This window comes from Erinaceus europaeus, chromosome 16 (assembly GCF_950295315.1).
Source record: "Erinaceus europaeus chromosome 16, mEriEur2.1, whole genome shotgun sequence".
Taxonomy (NCBI): Eukaryota; Metazoa; Chordata; class Mammalia; order Eulipotyphla; family Erinaceidae; genus Erinaceus; species Erinaceus europaeus.
The window spans coordinates 20961024-20980055 of NC_080177.1; the positions used below are offsets into that span (position 1 = coordinate 20961024).

General features: G+C 42.5%; 1 protein-coding gene across 7 annotated transcripts in view; it reads left to right on the forward strand.

Annotated features, from left to right (window-relative positions):
• The window catches only part of TMEM266 (transmembrane protein 266), a 151986-nt gene that overhangs the window by 49848 nt on the left and 83106 nt on the right, over positions 1-19032 (forward strand). The window contains exons 1-2 of one of the 7 annotated variants that reach the window (XM_060174696.1): positions 3932-4066; positions 5346-5425. The exons of 4 other annotated variants lie outside the window; for them this stretch is intronic. The gene's annotated coding sequence lies outside the window, so the exon portion shown is untranslated. Of the gene's footprint in view, positions 1-3931; positions 4067-5336; positions 5426-19032 lie in introns of those variants that run through there. 2 more of the 7 variants (XM_060174692.1, XM_060174691.1) reach the window with 2 other exon arrangements.

The window sequence follows — 19032 nt, forward strand, 5'->3', positions numbered from 1 at the left end:
AATTCTAGAACATTTTTATAGCCCCCAAAAGAAACCCTGTACCTACTAAGCAGTAGCTCCCTATTCTCACCACTCAGCCCCTGGCAACCACTAATCTAGTTTATATCCCCAGAGATTTATCTATTCTGGACATTTTATATAGAAATATGAATTTCTTTCAAAAAGAATCATAATCTGTGGCCTTTTGTGTCTGGCTTCTTCCAGTCAGCTCAGTGTTTTCAAGGTTCATCATATCTAGATTTTTAAATGTAAATATCTTTGTAAAAAGAATGGAAGAAATGCTCATGAACAAAAAGTGCTGGGGGGAAAAACGAGGCTTTTCCTTGAGTCAACCATTGCCCTTCCTACCTATGTATAACTGCTCTTAACAGTTTAAGATATGACCACAGGACCTTTTACGTGAGTGAAGACAATAGAGAGCAATCAGGTTATTTCTCCTCCCAACGTGTTTGTTGTCTCTCCCTCCCTATAACCTGATATCAGCGTGGGAACATGTCTTAGTTTTTCTAGTCACTTTCAAGATTTAGGAAAGGCTCATTTATTTTTTATTTTTTATTTAAGAAAGGATTAATTAACAGAACCATAGGGTAGGAGGGGTACAATTCCACACAATTCCCACCACCCAATCTCCATTTCCCACCCCCTCCCCTGATAGCTTTCCCATTCTCTATCCCTCTGGGAGCATGGACCCAGGGTCATTGTGGGTTGCAGAAGGTAGAAGGTCTGGCTTCTGTAATTGCTTCCCCGCTGAACATGGGCGTTGACTGGTCGGTCCATACTCCCAGTCTGCCTCTCTCTTTCCCTAGTAGGATGGGTCTCTGGGGAAGCAGAGCTCCAGGACACATTGGTGGGGTCTTCAGTCTAGGGAAGCCTGGCCAGCATCCTGATGACATCTGGAACCTGGTGACTGAAAAGAGAGTTAACATACAAAGCCAAACAAATTGTTGAGCAATCATGGACCCAAAGCTTGGAATAGTGGAGAGGAAGTGTTGGGGAGGTACTCACTGCAAACTCTAGTGTACTTCTGCTTTCAGGTATATATTTTGCAGTAGTTTACGGATACGTGTGAACATATGCTCTCTCTCTCACAGAAACTGGTGTATATCTAGGTTTTGGGACTTTGTTAGAAAGTGATCCACCTGGGATGGAATTAGAGAATGCTATGAAAGGAAAGGTCTCACCCGAGTCATGAAGCTGAAGGGTTGTCATTCCACACGTGAAGTCTCTGGACACAGTCTGAAGTGAAGCATGTTGAGGTGACCATCGTTGTGTTGGTTGGAAAGGCTCATTTGAAGGTGTTAGAATGTCCTAAGTCACAATTTCAGTTTCTTACCCGGTCAGCACAGCCCAACGTGAAGATCATTCTTTTTGCACTTGCTTGGTTGCTTTGTTTCCCTTTCTCCCTCTCTCTCCCTGTCTCCCTCTCCCCTTCCTCTCTCCTTCTCTCCTTCTCCCCCACTCTGTACTCTCCACTCTCCCACCCACTCCCCACCCCTCTCTCCACCTCTCTCCCTCTCCCCCCATCTCTTTTCCTTCTCTCTCCCTCTCTTCTGATCTCCCAGGATGCTTTTGCAAGTGCCTTAGAATCCTAGTTCTTATGCAGTTACACACACACACACACACACACACACACACACACACACACACACACCCAAAGATAGAAGACGCAGGTACCATCTCTCCAAATATTCTGCCTAAGTTCTTAGGCTACATATTCCTTAGTTCTTGCATGCCAATGAGAGTAATGCTCCTTTATTTTTTTTGTTTGTTTCTTTATTTTTGACCAGCCATATTGGCACTACACTCAGAGGGAAATAGCAGCCAGGCCTTTCCCTCAGGGGTCTCTGTCCATGAGGCTGGAAGAACATTTTGTCAGAAGTTACCCTTTGGATCCTGACAATTTCCTCCTTCCACATGAGCAGCCATGTTGGAGAAAGTCCCTGAAGGATGGTGCTGGGCCTTGTCTCTCCTGTGATTGGCCAGCATCTGTGAGTGCCCCAGCAGGTGCACTGCATACCACCTAGAAACTGGGCCAGAGGAACAGATTGTAGAACGGCTCGAGGTCATGTTCAGTACTGCTGCTCCAGCACCCCCATGCAGACTCAGCACTCTGCCTGCCATGGAGATTAACTTGGTCCTGGTGTGGCAGTAATTGCGCCATGATTGGCCTTCCTGTCAGACCCTCCTCGCCCTTCCAGATCTGCCGACTCTTTTTATTTTGTGGAAATGAAGGGTATGTTTGTGCATGCGCTGGCTCTGGAATTATTTCCAGAGGCGTACACCTGACTCTAAACACATCAAGCTACGTACACTAATTACATGTTGTTTCTTTTTTAAAAAACGTGTACTTTTATTATTTAATATTGATTTACAAAATTATAAGATAATGGGGGTATTATTCTACATCTTTCCCACCACCAGAGTTCTGTGTCCCTTTTCCCTCCATTGGAAACTGTATTAGTTTTCCCAAGGTCACAAATATGAGTTGACTATTATTTCTGTAACTATATATTGTTTATATTTGCCTATTTTCTCTATGGTCCTGCTTTCTCTTCCTTTCTAAGTCATACCTACTACTTCTGAGTGTCCTCCCCAAACCCCTACCCCTGCCCTTTCTCTCTCTGGGTTCTGGTGGAATTGGGGTTTAGAGCCCTCTGGCCATTTTCCCCTGACATTTACCCCTCTGGGAGTATGGACCAAAATTATTTAAGGGGTGCAGAAGGTAAGAGTTCTGGCTTTTTTTGCTGGAGATAGGCATTGGCAGTCAATCCATACCCCCCAACCTGTTTCTATCTTTCCCTAGTGGTATATGCAGTTTCTTATGTCTTTATCATAATTTTCTTTTAAGGATTATTTATATAGGGACTTGGAGATAGCTCACCTATCTGAGAGTGGGGCATGTGTCTTACCATGCAGAAAGCCTTGGGTTTGAGCTCCAGCACCACATGGAAGTACCATGACACCAGGGAAGCCCCACAGATGGTGGATTAGTTCTAGACTGTCTGTCCTTCTCTCTAATCTCTTTTTTTTTTTCTACCTCTCTGTCTTTCTGTATCTGAAATATAAAGAATGGAAAAGTTCACCCAGGAACAGTGGGGTTATATGTCTTCTTCATTCATCATTCTCATCTTGCTGCCCTGGAGCCTTCATTCTGGTGGGATTGAAGACCTGAGGGCAGTGCTGCTCTCAGACCATGATGCATCCAGGTGTCTGTAAATGCCACTGCCTGAGGAGGCCTGATGTCAAGGCCATCAGGATTCAAGACTTTGGCTTGTACTTCCTTTCAGTCTCTATTTTATTGGAAGAAATGATGTTATGTCTAGGGAAGCAAGATCTCTCTAGCATCCCTGGCTTCTGCAGTGATGTCATGTAAGGGCACCAAGCAGAAGCACAGCTCTGAGACCTAGGCACACCTGTGCTATGGGCTAGCCAAGAGCCGGAAAAAAAACAGTGCCCAATGCCAGTTGAGTAGTTAAGGAAGTTGTAGTTTACATACACAGTTAGAATACTACTCTTTTGCAAGGGAGGGAGTTGTACTAAGTAAAATGAACCAGAAAGAAAAGGTTGAATACTGGATGATCTCATCGTAGGTAGGACTTGGTAAGTCTGTGGTTTATTTCAGCAGAGCTAAGGACTCAAAAGCAGGGAGGCAGAAGAAGTTTGAGAGGAACTTTGGGACACAATGCTCTGTGGTGGAGAGAGATGACAGTTAGGTCAACTTTTTATCATCAAAGTGAATTGAAAAAAAAGTAAAGGATAATTCTGAGCTGAGAAGCTTCCATAAAGACTGCTCAGAGAGCTATTGGTGATTGACCACCCACCTCCTTCCCAACACACACAACACACTCAGCTCCCAGCTCCTAACATAAACCAGAACTCCATACTGAAGTCAAGACAGCATGGGCCAATAAGAGACATTGACCAATATGTTTGTCTTGTCATCAGGTAAGGACCAGAGGCAGCTGAAAATCAAACTTCCTGGAGAATGAAGACAGGAAGCCCAGCAACAGAGAGGAAATGATGAAAGATTCTGGTGCCACCTTCTAGCAACTTCTAGTAATATTTTGTCTTTTTCCCCCTCTCTAGTATTTTGGACACTAGCCCATTTATTGCTATACTAGTTGTTAAAATGAGAAGCTTCCTAATCTTCTCATTTCCTAATGATGTTTGTTAATTGGTCAGGAACTACATCTAATTTAAGCCTTCCATGGTTCTACTCACCCTTCTGACCTGTTTACAAGTCCTAGGCATGTCAGGGGATGGGTCCAGGAAGAGACTCAGGGATGGGCTCTGTGATTGGATTAGGGTTTATGACACAAGGAAGGAAATAAGGTCCTCAGGGGGTCTAGTGTTGCTGAAACAAGCCATAGAAGGACCTTCACAAAACAGTTGTAAAGCCAACTAAGTATTTTCTTGTGGTGTAAGGAATTCTACTACTAATTTTAGCTTCACTGTTATTCACTATTTTTCTGACTTTCACTTCATGCCCCATGGGGAAGAGGGTACAATTAAGTATTAGGACTTATCTGTTCCACAGCAACCCTCAGCAGCACATAAATGATAAAGACTGCCCTCTGTAAGGGGTCCCTTTCCTCCTTTGCCATGGAGTATGGATTGTTACAGCCCTTGGGGAAGTAATCTTGTTTTAACTATTACAATTTAAAGTCTGTACACTTCAGCCTGGCAATCTCACCCCAGGGAATCTGTCTCATACAAATGAAAATACCAACACATACTGAAATAGATACAAGCATTTTTCACAATGACCCCCCTACCAAAAAAAAAAAAAAAAAGAAAAGCCCTAAAAATAAACTTCCAATTCTCAGGGGAACTGTTAACTCAATTATGGGTCATCCACATTGTGGGATATTGTGCAGTCATCAATTAAAGACTACATGTAAATTTTATTGTTTAGAAGAGGGTATATTCTGTAAGATATTATTAAATGGGGAGTCAGGCGGTAGCACAGTGGATTAAGTGCAGTGGATTAAGCGCAGGTGGTGCAAAGCGCAAGGACCGGCTTAAGGACCCCGGTTTGAGCCCCTGGCTCCCCACCTGCAGGGGAGTCGCTTCACAGGCGGTGAAGCAGGTTTGCAGGTGTCTGTCTTTCTCTTCCCCTCTCTGTCTTCCCCTCCTCTCTCCATTTCTCTCTGTCCTATCCAACAATGACAACATCAATAATAACAACAACAACAAAACAACAAGGGCAACAAAAGGAAATAAATATTTTTTAAAAAGATATTGAATGGGGCAAGCTAGAAGCAGATGAGTATAGAGAATGTTTATCTTAAAAAAATAAAACAAAGATGCTTATTGCTTTGCTAATTTTTATATAGTTATGTAAGCACAAAGAAAAAAGAGGAAAGACACACCTGTTTATTGGGAGAGAGGACAACATGGAAGCAGGCAGTGTGGCATAAATTGGGTAAGAAAAACCATGCCTTCCTAAAATAAATACTATGAGAAGCATTTTATATGAAATCAGATGTGAATATAAAATACTTAGAAACATTTCAATCTTTACATCCTACCCATTATATATCACTAAGGGATAAGAACAAATTGCAGGGGTGGTTTTGTTTCATTAATCTGAAACCTGACCAAATTAGGCTAATCATGTGAGCTCATAACTGAACTGTACACTTGTCAGTAATGTATCGGTGACCTGCACTCACATCAAAGCACGTGCAAGCCTCTCCCCAGTCTGGGTGGGCTTGAAAAAAACGAATCTTTCCATAACAGATGGCTGCAGCAAGAGGAGAATTGTGCCTGCCAGTGTGAGGAGTCATTAGCTACTTAATATTTATAAAGAAGTTTACAGCTTTCAAAACACTCTTTTGTAATGTTTCATCATTCTCACCTCTTTGAATTTTAATTTCCATCCATGCATCTGTCTTCATCACTAGCCCACGAGTTTCTCAACTGCTGGGACTATGTCTCACTTATCTTGATAATCTCAAGGTTTAATATTGTTCCTGAACCAGAGAAATGACTAATAATGGACCAAGAGTGACTTTAAAAAAATTATGGGGAGTCGGGCGGTAGCGCAGTGGGTTAAGCGCAGGTGGTGCAAAGCGCAAGGACCGGCGTAAGGATCCGGGTTCCAGCCCCCGGCTCCCCACCTGCAGGGGAGTCGCTTCACAGGCGGTGAAGCAGGTCTGCAGGTGTCTATCTTTCTCTCCCCCCTCTGTCTTCCCCTCCTCTCTCCATTTCTCTCTGTTCTATCCAGTAACAACCACATCAATAACAACAACAACAATAATAACTACAACAACAATAAAAAAAGACAACAAGGGCAACAAAAGGGAAAATAAATAAATAAATAAATAAATTTTTAAAAAAATTATATTTAGCTCAAGGCTGTGGTGTTGGCAGTTTAGTTTGGTCACAGCCAGGTAGTTTTTCTGGTCTTGAAGGAGCTCCCTCCCAGGCATAGGGGTGCTGTGACTGACTGACCTGGGATAGGCTAGTGATCAAGTTCCAGCAGCCCAGGCTGGGCATGGATACTGTCAGAGTGATGTGCAAGAGGGGCGACAAGACAGTCACTGTCATATGTTTGCTGATATTTATGATAAGGAATTGGCTCACCATTGCGAAAGCTAAGAAGTCCAGAGCCAGGATAGCCCATGGTGTCTATTCACAGCAGTCTGACAGCAAAAGACTGATGCTCCAGCTCAGGCAGGGAGAGGATTCTTTCCTATTCAGTCTTTTATTCTATTCGGGCCCTCAGCAGATCAAGTGGGAACCACCCACATTGGAGGGTAATCTACTTTACTTGGTTTACCAGTTTGTTGATATCATCCATGGATAGAAACATCCAGAAGGAATATTCGACCAAATGTCCTTTTTCCTTTCCTTACTTCCTTTCTTTTTTGTTTTTAATTTCTTTATTGGGGAATTAATGATTTACAGTCAACAGTAAAATAAAATATAATAGTTTGAACATGGGCAACATTTCTCAGTTTTCTACATAAAAATTCAAACCCCACTAGGTCCTCTTATATTTCCTTTCCTTTCTTTCTACCTTTTTGATATTTATTTATTTATTTGGCATGACAGAAACAGAGGGAAGGGAGAGATGGAGGGGGAGAGAGATATTTACAGCACTGTTTCACCATTCATGAAGCTTCCCCCCTGCAGGTGGGGACTGGGGGCTTAAACCCAGTTCCTTATACATGGTAACGTGTGTACTCATCAGGGTACATTGCCCAGCTCCCACAAATTTCCTTTAAGAAAAACCTTATATTTCAAGCTGCTTTAACAGTTTAAGCCCATTGTTATGCGGAAAACTGAGAAATGTTATGCATGTAGAAACTATTGTATTTACTGTCGAATGTAAAACATTAATCCCCCAATAAAAAATAATAAAAAAAACCCAATTTAAGCTCAAGGTCTGAATTCAGTTTACAAATTTGATACATTAAGTGTTTATACTAAAGAAATACTCAGATTAAAATGTAGAACTTGAAATATTCAATATATTTTCCCCCTGGCAGATTGAATTAATAATAATTGATAAGACTGTGAGTTAATAAGAGTACAGTTTGCACCGACCCCACCACTCTGACCCCATATGGTGAACTTGAAACACCCCTTTTCAGTCCTTTACTTGGGTGCAATGCACCAAACTCAGTCCAAGTACTACATTATCTTTCCCTCTTCTATTCTTATTTTTCAACTTCTGTCTATGAGTGAGATCATCCCATATTCATCCATCTCTTTTTGGCTTATTTCACTTAACACTTCAAGCTCCAGCTAAGATGGGGCAAAAAGGGTGAGTTCATTATTTTTAATAGCTGAGTAGTATTTCATTGTATGTATATACCACAACTTTTTAAACCACTCATCTGTTGTTGGATACCTAGGTTGCTTCCAAGTTTCTGCTATTACAAATGGTGCTTCTATGAACATAGTTATACACAGATCTTTTTGGATGGGTATGTTTGGTTCCTTGGGTTGCATCCCCAGAAGAGGATTTGCTGGGTCATAGTGTAGGTCCATTTCTAGCCTTCTGAGAGTTCTCTAAACTGCTTTCCATAGGGTTTGGACCAAATTATATTCCCACCAGCAGTGCAAGAGGGTTCCTTTGCCCCCACAATCTCTCCAGCATTTGTTGTTATTATCCTTTCTGACATATGACATTCTCACAGGGGTGAAGTGGTATTTCATTATTGTTTTTATTTGCATTTTTCTGACAATCAGTGATTTGGAGCATTTTTCCATATGTCTGTTGGCCTTTTGGATCTCTTCTTTGGTGAACAATATATTCATATCCTCTCTCCATTTTGGGGTGGGATCATTTTGTTGTTGTTGTTGCTTTTGACAAATATTCTTTTTACGGGTCAAATTGTGACATAAAATTATCTACCAGAACAGCTTATCCAGTTTGCATGGACAATGCAAGTCACATGGTCAAGTCCAGCAAGAGGAAAATGTTACTTGACTGCTTCAGTCTGTTGTGACGGCCATAATAGAACAACACAGACACTGGATGGCTGGACCAGTGAACATTCATTTCTCACAATCCTGGAGGCTGTGAGGCCCAAGATGGGGCAATGATAGATAGGCCCAGTACCTGATGAAGACATTGCCTGCTTTGCCAATACCTATTCTCATTGTGTCCTCAAATTACAGGAAGAGAAGTCATCTCTTCATTCATGAGGGCTCCACCCCCATGCACTAATACCTTCCAAAGGCCCCACCTTGTGAAACCATCACATGGGGAGCACTGATCTTAGCATATAATTCAGCAGTCATAGATACAGGCAAGTAAAGAATGGAGTCATCTTTGTATCATTTTAAATGTAGTATGAAAAGCATCAGAGAAAGATAGTTTTCTCTTCCATTCACCAAAGAATAGTTACTTGCCTGGTTCCATGTAGAAGCCAACAAAAAAATTCTATGTGGGCCCTTAACATATTTTAGTTAACATCATATAAAGCAGAACATTGTTTTGGAAAACTTTGGAAAGTGTGGCATTTATTTATTTATTTATTTTTAGGATAGAGACAGAGATAAATTGAGGAGAGAAAGGGTGATAGAGAAGGAGAAAGAAACACATGAGCAGTACTACTTTACCACTTGTGAAGTTTCACCCTCTAGGTAGGGACAGGGGGCTTGAACCCCAGGCCTTGCGAGTTGTAACATGTACGCCCTATCAGGTGTGCCACAGCTCAGCCCTTTAAAATGTGGCATTTATACCTGAAATTTGCTTGACTGTGGGATGCTTGGGGGTGATGGAGCCACCAGTATAGCTCTAGCTTATTGTTGACACATCCAAAAAAAATCGTAAATAATCAAGTTTCTCAGAAATCTGCAGGATTCTGGAGTGAAAAGGCCAGACTGGAGTTGAGGATGCTGGATGGTAGTCTTTTTGGCCTGGACCTCCCAGGGGCGAGGAACCACTGGGTCCTTTAGCCCAGCAGGGACATGGAGGTTCAGCTTGGGAAGTGTGTCAATGAGGAAAAAACTGGTGAGGGGAAAGAGGTAGGTTGTGATTCTGGTCCTTGTGATTTTCTGATGCTCTCTGAGTGACTTTGGATGGCTGGCTCAGTTGATAGTTCTGTGAGAGCTTGCATTGTATTTTCCATACTTTCTGAGATTTGTCCAAATGGCTTCCCGGGAGCCAGCAGGCACACACCTGGTTGGGCATACCTTTACCGTGCATGAGGACCCCTGTTTCAAGCCCTTGCTCCCCACATGCAAGGGGGATGCTTCGCAAATAGTGAAGCAGATCTGCAGATGCCACTCTTTCTCCCCCCCTTGCTATCTCCTCTCTCCTCAATTTCTATCTGTCCTATATATAAAAACTAAAACTAAACAAAAGTAAAATAAAACAAAAAAGGAAAAATGGCCCTGGGAGCAGTGAATTCATAGTGCAGGTACTGAACCCTAGAAATAAACCTTGTGGTCATATAAGAAAAAAAAAAACACCACTGATTACTGATAACTGAAACCAGTAACTGGCTAAATGACTGTGGAAGAGAAAAAGAGCCCAAATGAGAAGTGAGGGGCAGGAGTTGTTGATGACTGAATTGCACCTTGGAAAGAGTCTCTTTGGGCTCCCTGTCCATGAGGATTAACAGCTGAGAATTTTTCAGCAGCCTGGAGATTGGAGTGGAAGAATGCTCAGGTGCATGATTGATTTTTCTGCATTCGAACTCTTTGTTAATGAAGTAAGGTATGAACGGGTCAAGGTAATAACAAGGGTGACCTTATGCTGTTAATGCAGAAATCTGTCTCATCTAGCACAGGAAACACGCCCTACACCTCCTGGGAGTGCAGAAGAACATCATGTCCGTGACAGGTGCCTGCACCTGGTGGCTTCTCCCTGGGAGCAGATTCTGCAATAGGCTTTGTGATGTCAAAACTCACCTCACTTGCAAGTAGTGAGGTTTGAGGAGAGCTATATATATATATATATATATATATATATATATATATATATATATATATATATATTTATAAAAAGGAAACACTGACAAAAATCATAGGATAAGAGGGGTAAAACTCCACACAATTCCCACTACCAGAACTCCATATCCCGTCCCCCACCCCCACCCCCACCCCCGATAGCTTTCCTAGTTTTTATCCCTCTGGGAGTATAGACCCAGGGCCATTATGGGGTGCAGAAGGTGGAAGGTCTGGCTTCTGTAATTGCTTCTCCACTGAACATGGGCGTTGACAGGTTGGTCCATACTCCCAGTCAGGAGAGCAGATCTTATCTCCTGTGAGCCACTTACCAACATTTGTATGATTTTTGTTAGGGGACTCAGGAAATTAATTTATTTGTGACTCAGAATCATATCACAACAAACAGTGCATTCTCATTTATTTCTAAAAATATGTTTTATTTTAAATGTCATTTGTTTGTTTATTTTGATAGGACAGAGAGAAACTGAGAGAGAAGGAAAATAGGGAGGGAGGGGGCGAGGGAGAGGAAGAGACATAGAAATACCTGCAACACTTGCTTCACCACTTGTGAAGCCTTTCCCTTGCAGGTGGGGACTGAAGGATTGAACCCAGGCCCTTGCACATGGTAACACCTGCATTTAACTAAGTGCTAGCTCCTATTTATTTCATTTATTCTGTTTTATTTTATTTCATATTAGTGAGAGAGATACAGAGACACCAGAGCACTGTTCACCTCTAGTTTATGGGTGTGTTGGGGATTGAACCCCATTCTCACTTCTTGCTTATTAAGAGTAGCTCTATTCATCTCTGGGGACAATAAGCCTGGCTTCAAAGCTTGAATCATGGCTTGTCTAGGTCCTCATTTCATTCCTTATTCCCATGTGACCCAGATCTTTACAAGGAAACATCGGAAGATTTTAGCTAGAGGGTTTAGATAGTATCTGCTGAATAAGAGCTCAGAGGTTTGTGAGGAAAATCTTTGATTCTTCTTGTTTGGGGGTTGGTACAAAGATGTGAAGGCTGGAGAAGTAGCAGCCATTCTGTAACCACAGAGCAGTAAGTGTGAGTAAATGCATGCTATAGAGGGCAAAGGAAGGAAGGATAAAGAGAATACAAGCTCTTGGTCTTTGAGCCACTGTCTACAAGTCTCTTGTCCTGGAAGATAATTAAGCTATTACTGCCCAAGTTCCTTTTAGTCAGGTATTCTGTTATTTGCAACAAAAAAAAAAAGTATTTAACTGGTATGTCTGATCTCCTGCAAGGTCAGTTCTGCAGATATTGCCATCAAACAATATAGCAATCAGCTAACTTCATTTGCAAAATACAGCTACATCCTTACCCCCAGCAAACTTTCTGATTCCAGAATCAAAATGTGCCTGAGTCAGTACATCAGTGTCCTCTAAGACTGTCTTAAAAATATCAGTTCCCTTGGGAGTCGGGCAGTAACGCAGCGTGTTAAGCGCAGGTGGCACAAGGAGCAAGGACCGGCATAAGGATCCCGGTTCAAGCCCTGGCTCCCCACCTGCAGGGGTGTTGCTTCACAGGCAGTGAAGCAGGTCTACAGGTGTCTATCTTTCTCTCCCCCTCTCTGTCTTCCCCTCCTCTCTCCATTTCTCTCTGCCCTATCCAACAACGACATCAATAACAACAACAGTAATAACTACAACAATAAAAACAAGGGCAACAAAAGGAAATAAATAAATAAAGAGAAGTTCCCAAATGATGAAATCATCTTCTTTACCTCATCTGAGGTGAAACTTGAAATCATGCTAAGAGATAAGGACAGAGGAGGTTGGATGGCGGCACACCTGGTTGAATGTGCATGGACTGCGTTCAAGCCCTCAGTTCCCAGTACGGGGGAAGCATCATAAAAGATGCAGTGCTATAGGCCTCTGTCTCTCTGTCTGTCTGTCTATCTACCTACCTATCTACTTCTTTATCTCCCCCTCCTCTCTCAATTTTTCTCTCTTATTCTATCCAAACTAACTCAATAAATAATTTTTAAAAAAGCAGAAAAGGAGCGCAAGGACTGGCTTAAGGATCCAGTTCGAGCCCCCAGCTCCCCACCTACAGGGGAGTCGCTTCACAAGTGGTGAAGCAGGTCTGCAGGTGTCTATCTTTCTCTCCCCCTTTCTGTCTCCCCCCCTTTATTTCTCTCTGTCCTATCCAACAACAATGATGTCAATAACAACAACAACCACAACAATGCTAAACAACAAGGGCAACAAAAAGGAAAATAAATAAATATAAAAAAAATTAAAAAAAAAAAAAAGAATAGAAAAGGAAAACACAAATTAACACTTTGACTGGGTGGGGTGTATTTCACCAAAGCAAAGGACTCTGAAGCAGGGGGGAGGAGGAGATTCAGAGAAATTTGGAGTCCAGGTTCATGGTGATGGAAAGGGGCCTAAGCTGGGAGGTAAGAGTGTTCTGCAAACCACTTTCACAGGGAAATGAGGAAGTATATCCCTGTACTAATAACCATTAACCCCAAATAACAGCCTGTGTTCTCATCAGCCCTCCAGGCCCTTGTGCAGTGAAAAGTTTGAGAACCGCTGACCTAAAGGACCAGATGGAGTGGTTGCTGCTTATAAACATCTGGGAACTTTAAAAAAAGTTCTCAGATCCTGAAACCCCATCTCTCCAGACCCCTGCCCCACTAAGGAAAGATAGAAACAGGCTGGCAGTATATATTGACCTGCTAACACCTCTGTCCAGTGGAGAAACAGTTACAGAAGCCAGACATTCTACTTTCTGCATCCCATCATGATCCTGGGCCCATGCTCCCAGAGGGATAAAGAACAGGAAAGCTTCCAATGGAGGGGGTGGGATACGGAACTCTGGTGGTGGGAATTGTACCCCTCTTATCCTATAGTCTTGTTGATCATTATTAAATCAAAAAAAAAAGTTCTCAGATGCCACCTGCTGAGCTCTGCCTCTACATTTCTGAAGTGTCACCTATAATTTATATTTCTTTTTTTTTAATTTTATTTTTATTTATTTGCTGGATAGAGACAGTCAGAAATTGAGAGGGAAGGTAGTAGTAGAGAGGGAGAGATAAAGAGAGACATCTGCAGTCCTGCTTCACCATTTGTGAAGCTTTCCCTCTGCAGGTGGGGACTGGGGGGCTTGAACCTAGGTCCTTGTGCACCATAACATGTGCGCTCAACTAGGTGTGCTACCACCTGGCCCTATAATTTATAGTTCTGCAAAGGCCCAAAAGGATTCTGAAAAGTACTAGACCTGGGAACCAATGGGATACATATGAAGGTGGGTCACATATGCTGTGCCACAAATGAAGGGTGAGGTGTGGACTGGGGACAGGTGCCTCTGGGGACAGGTGAGCTGAATTATGGGTTTTCTCACCTGCTGGGTGAGGGAGCTGATTATCTGATCTTAACTAATGATCCCTTTTAGTTCTCTAGTTCCTTGCATGCAGACTTGAACTTTGCAGGTCTGGCTGGGCCAAGTAGACATGATACTGGCAACCATATAGACTCACGAGCAAGAGAAAATGCTCCCCGCCACCACCAAAGTTTAAAAGGCATCCTTCCTTACCTAGCACAGCCAGACCAGTGAATCCAAAACAGGTTTTTCTTCCTTCTGCTTTTACCAGGTTTAGGAGACAGCAGGTTTGCACTTCAGATGTTCATTTATAGAGTGCCAGACTACACCTGCTTAGTGCTAGGCTTATGCTGGGAGGTTATTTTGTTTGGGAAATATTTTTAAATAACATCATCATGCCTTCTTGAATGTGCCATTTGTTAAGGATCAAAACCTCTGACTGAAGCAGCCTGTTCTTGTCCAACCAAATATGATCTTACCCTCCCTCCAACATGAACTTTTTTCTTGATCTAGAGATGCCAATAATTTCTTCCCTACTTTCCAGAAAACTGCTGCATCTCCCTGTCTGGTCCATGCATAATGAGGGATGTGTGTGTGTGTGTGTGTGTGTGTGTGTGTGTGTGTGTGTGTGTGTGTGTGTTTAAAGACATATGCAGTGCTGAGGATTAAACTCAGGGCTGCACATAAGTGACTCCTGTGCTCTACCCAGTGAACAACCTCCAGCTGCCAGAATGAGTGGGTTTTTGTTGTTGTCGTTGTCACCAGGATTATTGCTGGGGCTCAGCATTATAAATCCACTGCTCCCAACATTTTTCCTTTTTTTTTCCCTTTCTGTTTTTACTAGATAGGACAGGTAGAAATTGAGAGGGGAGGGGGAAGTAGAGGGAGAGAGAAAAGGAGAAACACCTGTAGACCTGTTTTACCGCTGTCGAAGCTTCCCCTCTGCAGGTGGGGAGCAGGGGCTTAAACCTTGCACATCGTAATGTGTGTGCTTAACCAGGTGTGCCACTGCATGCCCCCCAGAGTGAATTATTAAAATATTTATTTATTTCATGGGTGGGGGTGAACACCAGTGCAGTACATGCAACAATTAGGACTGAACCAGGAGCCTCAGGCATGCAAGTCTTACACTCTGCCAGTTGAGTTATTTCCCTAGCCGCAGAGCAAGTACTTAAATCCACCATGCTTTAGAAGACAAACAGATCTTGTTGATCATCTTTGGAAGATATCCATTCATTATTTTGAAAGCCAATATGTAAATTGGAGGGGGGTAGTTAAGCATTTATCCTTTTTTAATTTTTAAAAAAAATTATTCATTTTCCCTTTTGTTGCCCTTGATGTTTTATTGTTGTAGTTATTATTGTTGTTGTTGATGTCGTCATTGTTGTATAGGACAGAGAGAAATGGAGAGAGGAGGGGAAGACAGAGAGAGGGAGAGAAAGATAGACGTCTGCAGACCTGCTTCACCGCCTGTGAAGCGACTCCCCTGCAGGTGGGGAGCCAGGGCTTGAACTGGGATCCTTACACTGGTCCTTGTGCTTCGCACCACGTGCACTTAACCCGCTGCACTGCCGCCCAACCCCCGCATTTATCCTTTCTTTTCTATGTGATCTGTACTTTAGGGTAATCAAATGGTTGATGAGAGAGAGCCTGTCTTGATAAAATCTGACACGAAGAAGGAATGGTTAACTTGAAAGAATTAGTGCATGTAGGAAGTGATCGCCAGTGACTGTTCATATCAACAAAAGAGGAATAAGGAGAGACTGCCTGTTTCTGAGTGGATGTCACGACACTGTCTGCAGCCACGAAGGAAGACATTGATCCTGAATTTGATTGAACTCTACTGACAAACTAAAATTTACAGGAAGTCTAGAGGATACAGTCCTCCAGAAAGGGATACAAGCACTGCAATTCATTCCTTGGGAAGCTTTTCTATAGCATGCCACCTAGCTTCTCCAGTCAATTACATGGAAAAAAATAAGAGGGGGAACATAGATTAAAGGAGACTTAAGAGTCATGTAAACCCAGGGGGCTGAGTAGTGGCATACCTGGAAGACATGCGTTCAAGCCCCTGGTCCCCACCTACAGATGGGGCGCTTCACTAGTAGTGAAACAAGTGCTGCAGGTGTCTCTCTCTCCTCTATCTTTCTCTTCCTTTTCAGTTTCTCTCTGCCTTTATCCAATAAATAAAGTAATTAAATATATTTTTTAAAAAGTTATGTAAGCCAATTGCAGTGTGTCAATCTTCACAAGTGAGGAAAAAGGAGCAACAGTGGCAGGGAGAATTTGGGCTTTACCGTAGTCAGCCAGAACAAGGAGAGTCTTCAGCATTAACATCAGACTCTCCTATACTTAAGCAAATCAAGATGGAAATACCTTATGATCTGCAATACCACTCTTAAGTATTTATCCGAAGGACATGAAAATAATCATTTGAAGTGTGCAATGCACATGTGCACACCTATGTTCATAGCTGCACAATTCATACTAGCCAAAGAATGGAAGCAGCCTGAATGTCCATTGACAGATGACTAGCTTAAGAAGTTGGGTAGGGTGGAGGGAAGAGAAGAAGGAGGAGGGGGAGGAGGGGGAGTAGAAGGAGACATAATAGTAGTAGTATTAGTAGTAGTTATTGTTATGGGTTATATACTCTATGGAATACTATTCTGCAATCAAGAAAGATGAAATTGTTCCCTTTGGGACAAAATGGATGAAATAAACAAGATAAGCCAATAGTTGAATAAGCAAAGAGATGAGAGACAGATACCAGATAGTTTCAGTCATATGCAGAATCTAGAGGACTAGGGTCTGGGCAGTGGCAAACCCAGTTGAGTATACACATTAACACACACAAGGACCAGGGTTTAAGCCTCCAGTCCTCACCTGCAGGGGGAAGCTTTATTAGCAGGGAAGTTGTGCTGTAGGCTTCTCTTTCTCTCTATCTCCCTCTTCCCTCTCAACTTCTCTCTCTATCCAAAAATAAACAAATATATTTTTTAAATGTAGAAAACTAAGGCATATGAATTTTTAAAGAGAAAAAGAAAGAAAAATTAAAAAAAAACTGGGGGCTGGGTGGTAGCACAGCAGGTTAACTGCACATGGTGTGAAGCGCATGGCCCAGTTTAAGAATCCTGGTTCGAGCCCCCAGCTCCCCACCTGCAGGGGGGTCACCTCACAAGCAGTGAAGCAGGTCTGCAGGTGTCTATTGTTCTCTCCCCCTCTCTGCCTTCCCCTCCTCTCTTGATTTTTCTGTCCTATCCAGCAACAATAGCAGCAATAACAATAATAATAACAACAAGGGCAACAGAAATGAGAAAAACTGGTCTCCAGGAGTAGTGGATTTGTAGTGTTGGCACTGAGCCCCAGCGATAACCCTGGAGGGAAATAAATAAATAAATACATACATACATAAGTAACAGAAACCAACAGTCTTTAAGATGATGTGAGAACTATGGTGGGTTATCATTGGAGGTTGGGGGCACAGAACTTTAGTGGTGGGTGCAGTGTGGAACTATACGCTGTCATTTTGCAGTTTTGTATTGCACTGCTAGTCACAAATTTAAAAGACAACTTGACAAAAAATATTAACAATAAAACCAGAACTCTTTTATGTAGTCTCCAAGGTTGTATGTTCACTGTCCAGTAAACTTCATAAAGTCTCCCATTCCATAATGCCAATTTAGCCCATCTACAACCTTTTCTGTTTTCTTTAAAAGCCTGGGTAGCGGGTTAAGCACACATGGCGCGAAGCACAGGGACTGGCATAAGGATCCTGGTTTGAGCCTCCGGCTCCCCATCTGTAGGGGTTTTGCTTCACAGGCAGTGAAGCAGGTCTGCAGGTGTCCGTCTTTCTCTCCCCCTCTCTGTCTTCCCCTCCTCTCTCCATTTCTCTGTCTTATCCAACAACGACGACATCAATAGCAACAATAACAACAACAACAATAACAAGGGCAATAAAAGGGAAAATTAAAAATTAAAAATAAAAAATGATTATAAAAAAAGTTAAGAAAAAAAACCTGGGTAGTTAAGGTTGGTCAGGTGGGTCACCTAGTCTCAGCTGTTATAATGACACACGTACCCACAAACAGGGCAGGTGAAGAGTGCCCTTCTGGAATGATGTTCTACCCAGCTGTGTTCCCATCTTGAGGATGCCCTGGAGAGGGGTCTACTTTGGGAGGCTTCCCAGTCTGGCTGAGGGGTGAATTTGAACCATACAAAAGGTTTCTGTGACCCATTAATAATAAAGAACAAGTAGAACTTGGTAAATATGTATTTGTAAATAAAAGCCGTGAACTACTGACTAGCCATTAAAGGTCCCAGGTTCAATCCCCAGCATCACTATAAGCCAGAGAAAGATATGGATTGACTATTATTTCTATAACTATATATATAGTTGTCCATTTTCTCTATGGTCCTGCCTTCTCTTCCTTTCTAAGTCACATATACCTACACCTATTGCTACTTCTGAATGTCTTCCTTTTTTTCTTCTTCTCTCTCTGGGTCCTCCTGATGAAATTGGAGTTCAGAGCCTTCTAGTCATCTTCCCGTAATATTTCTCCCCCTCTAAGAGTATGGACCAGAATTCTTTATGGGGTGTAGAAGGTGGGAGTTCTGGCTTCTGTAATTGCTTCTCAGCTGGACATAGATGTTGGCAGGTCAACCTATACCTCCACACTGTTTCTATCTCCCCAGTGGGGTAGAGCTTTGGAGAGGTAAGGTGGTTCCGGGACAGATAGGTGAGGTGGTCTGCCCAGGGAGTTCAGGATGGAATCATAGTAACATCTGCAACTTGGTAGCTGAAAGGCAGTAAGATATAAAGCAGGACAAATGTTTAAGAAACAAAAGTCAAGAAGTGGGAATAGAGCAGATGAGAATAGGGATTTGGGGGTGGGAAGAAGCTAGGAAGTCTATTTTAGATATATTCCTAGGGGCCCATGACTTTCATAGTTTTTGCTTGAGCTTGATAGCTAACATGGAGGTGGACTAAAAATATTGTCTGGGAAGATAGTGCCAGAATTGAGAATAAAACTAGAAAGCTGGTTTAGGGTATAGAGTAGCTCCCAAACTAGAAGAAAATCTATGAAAATAACTAAGTGTTTAACCCATCAGTCTGATCCAGAGTCCATGTATATTCATATTTAGCACAGGAGCCTATATAACCTCTGAGTCTCTGTCAGTCTGAGCTCACAGTTCATGGCCCCAGCTGGGAACATTCTAGACTGCACTCATTTCAGGGCCAGTCTTGCTCCAGTGACAGAGTACGATGACCCAGCC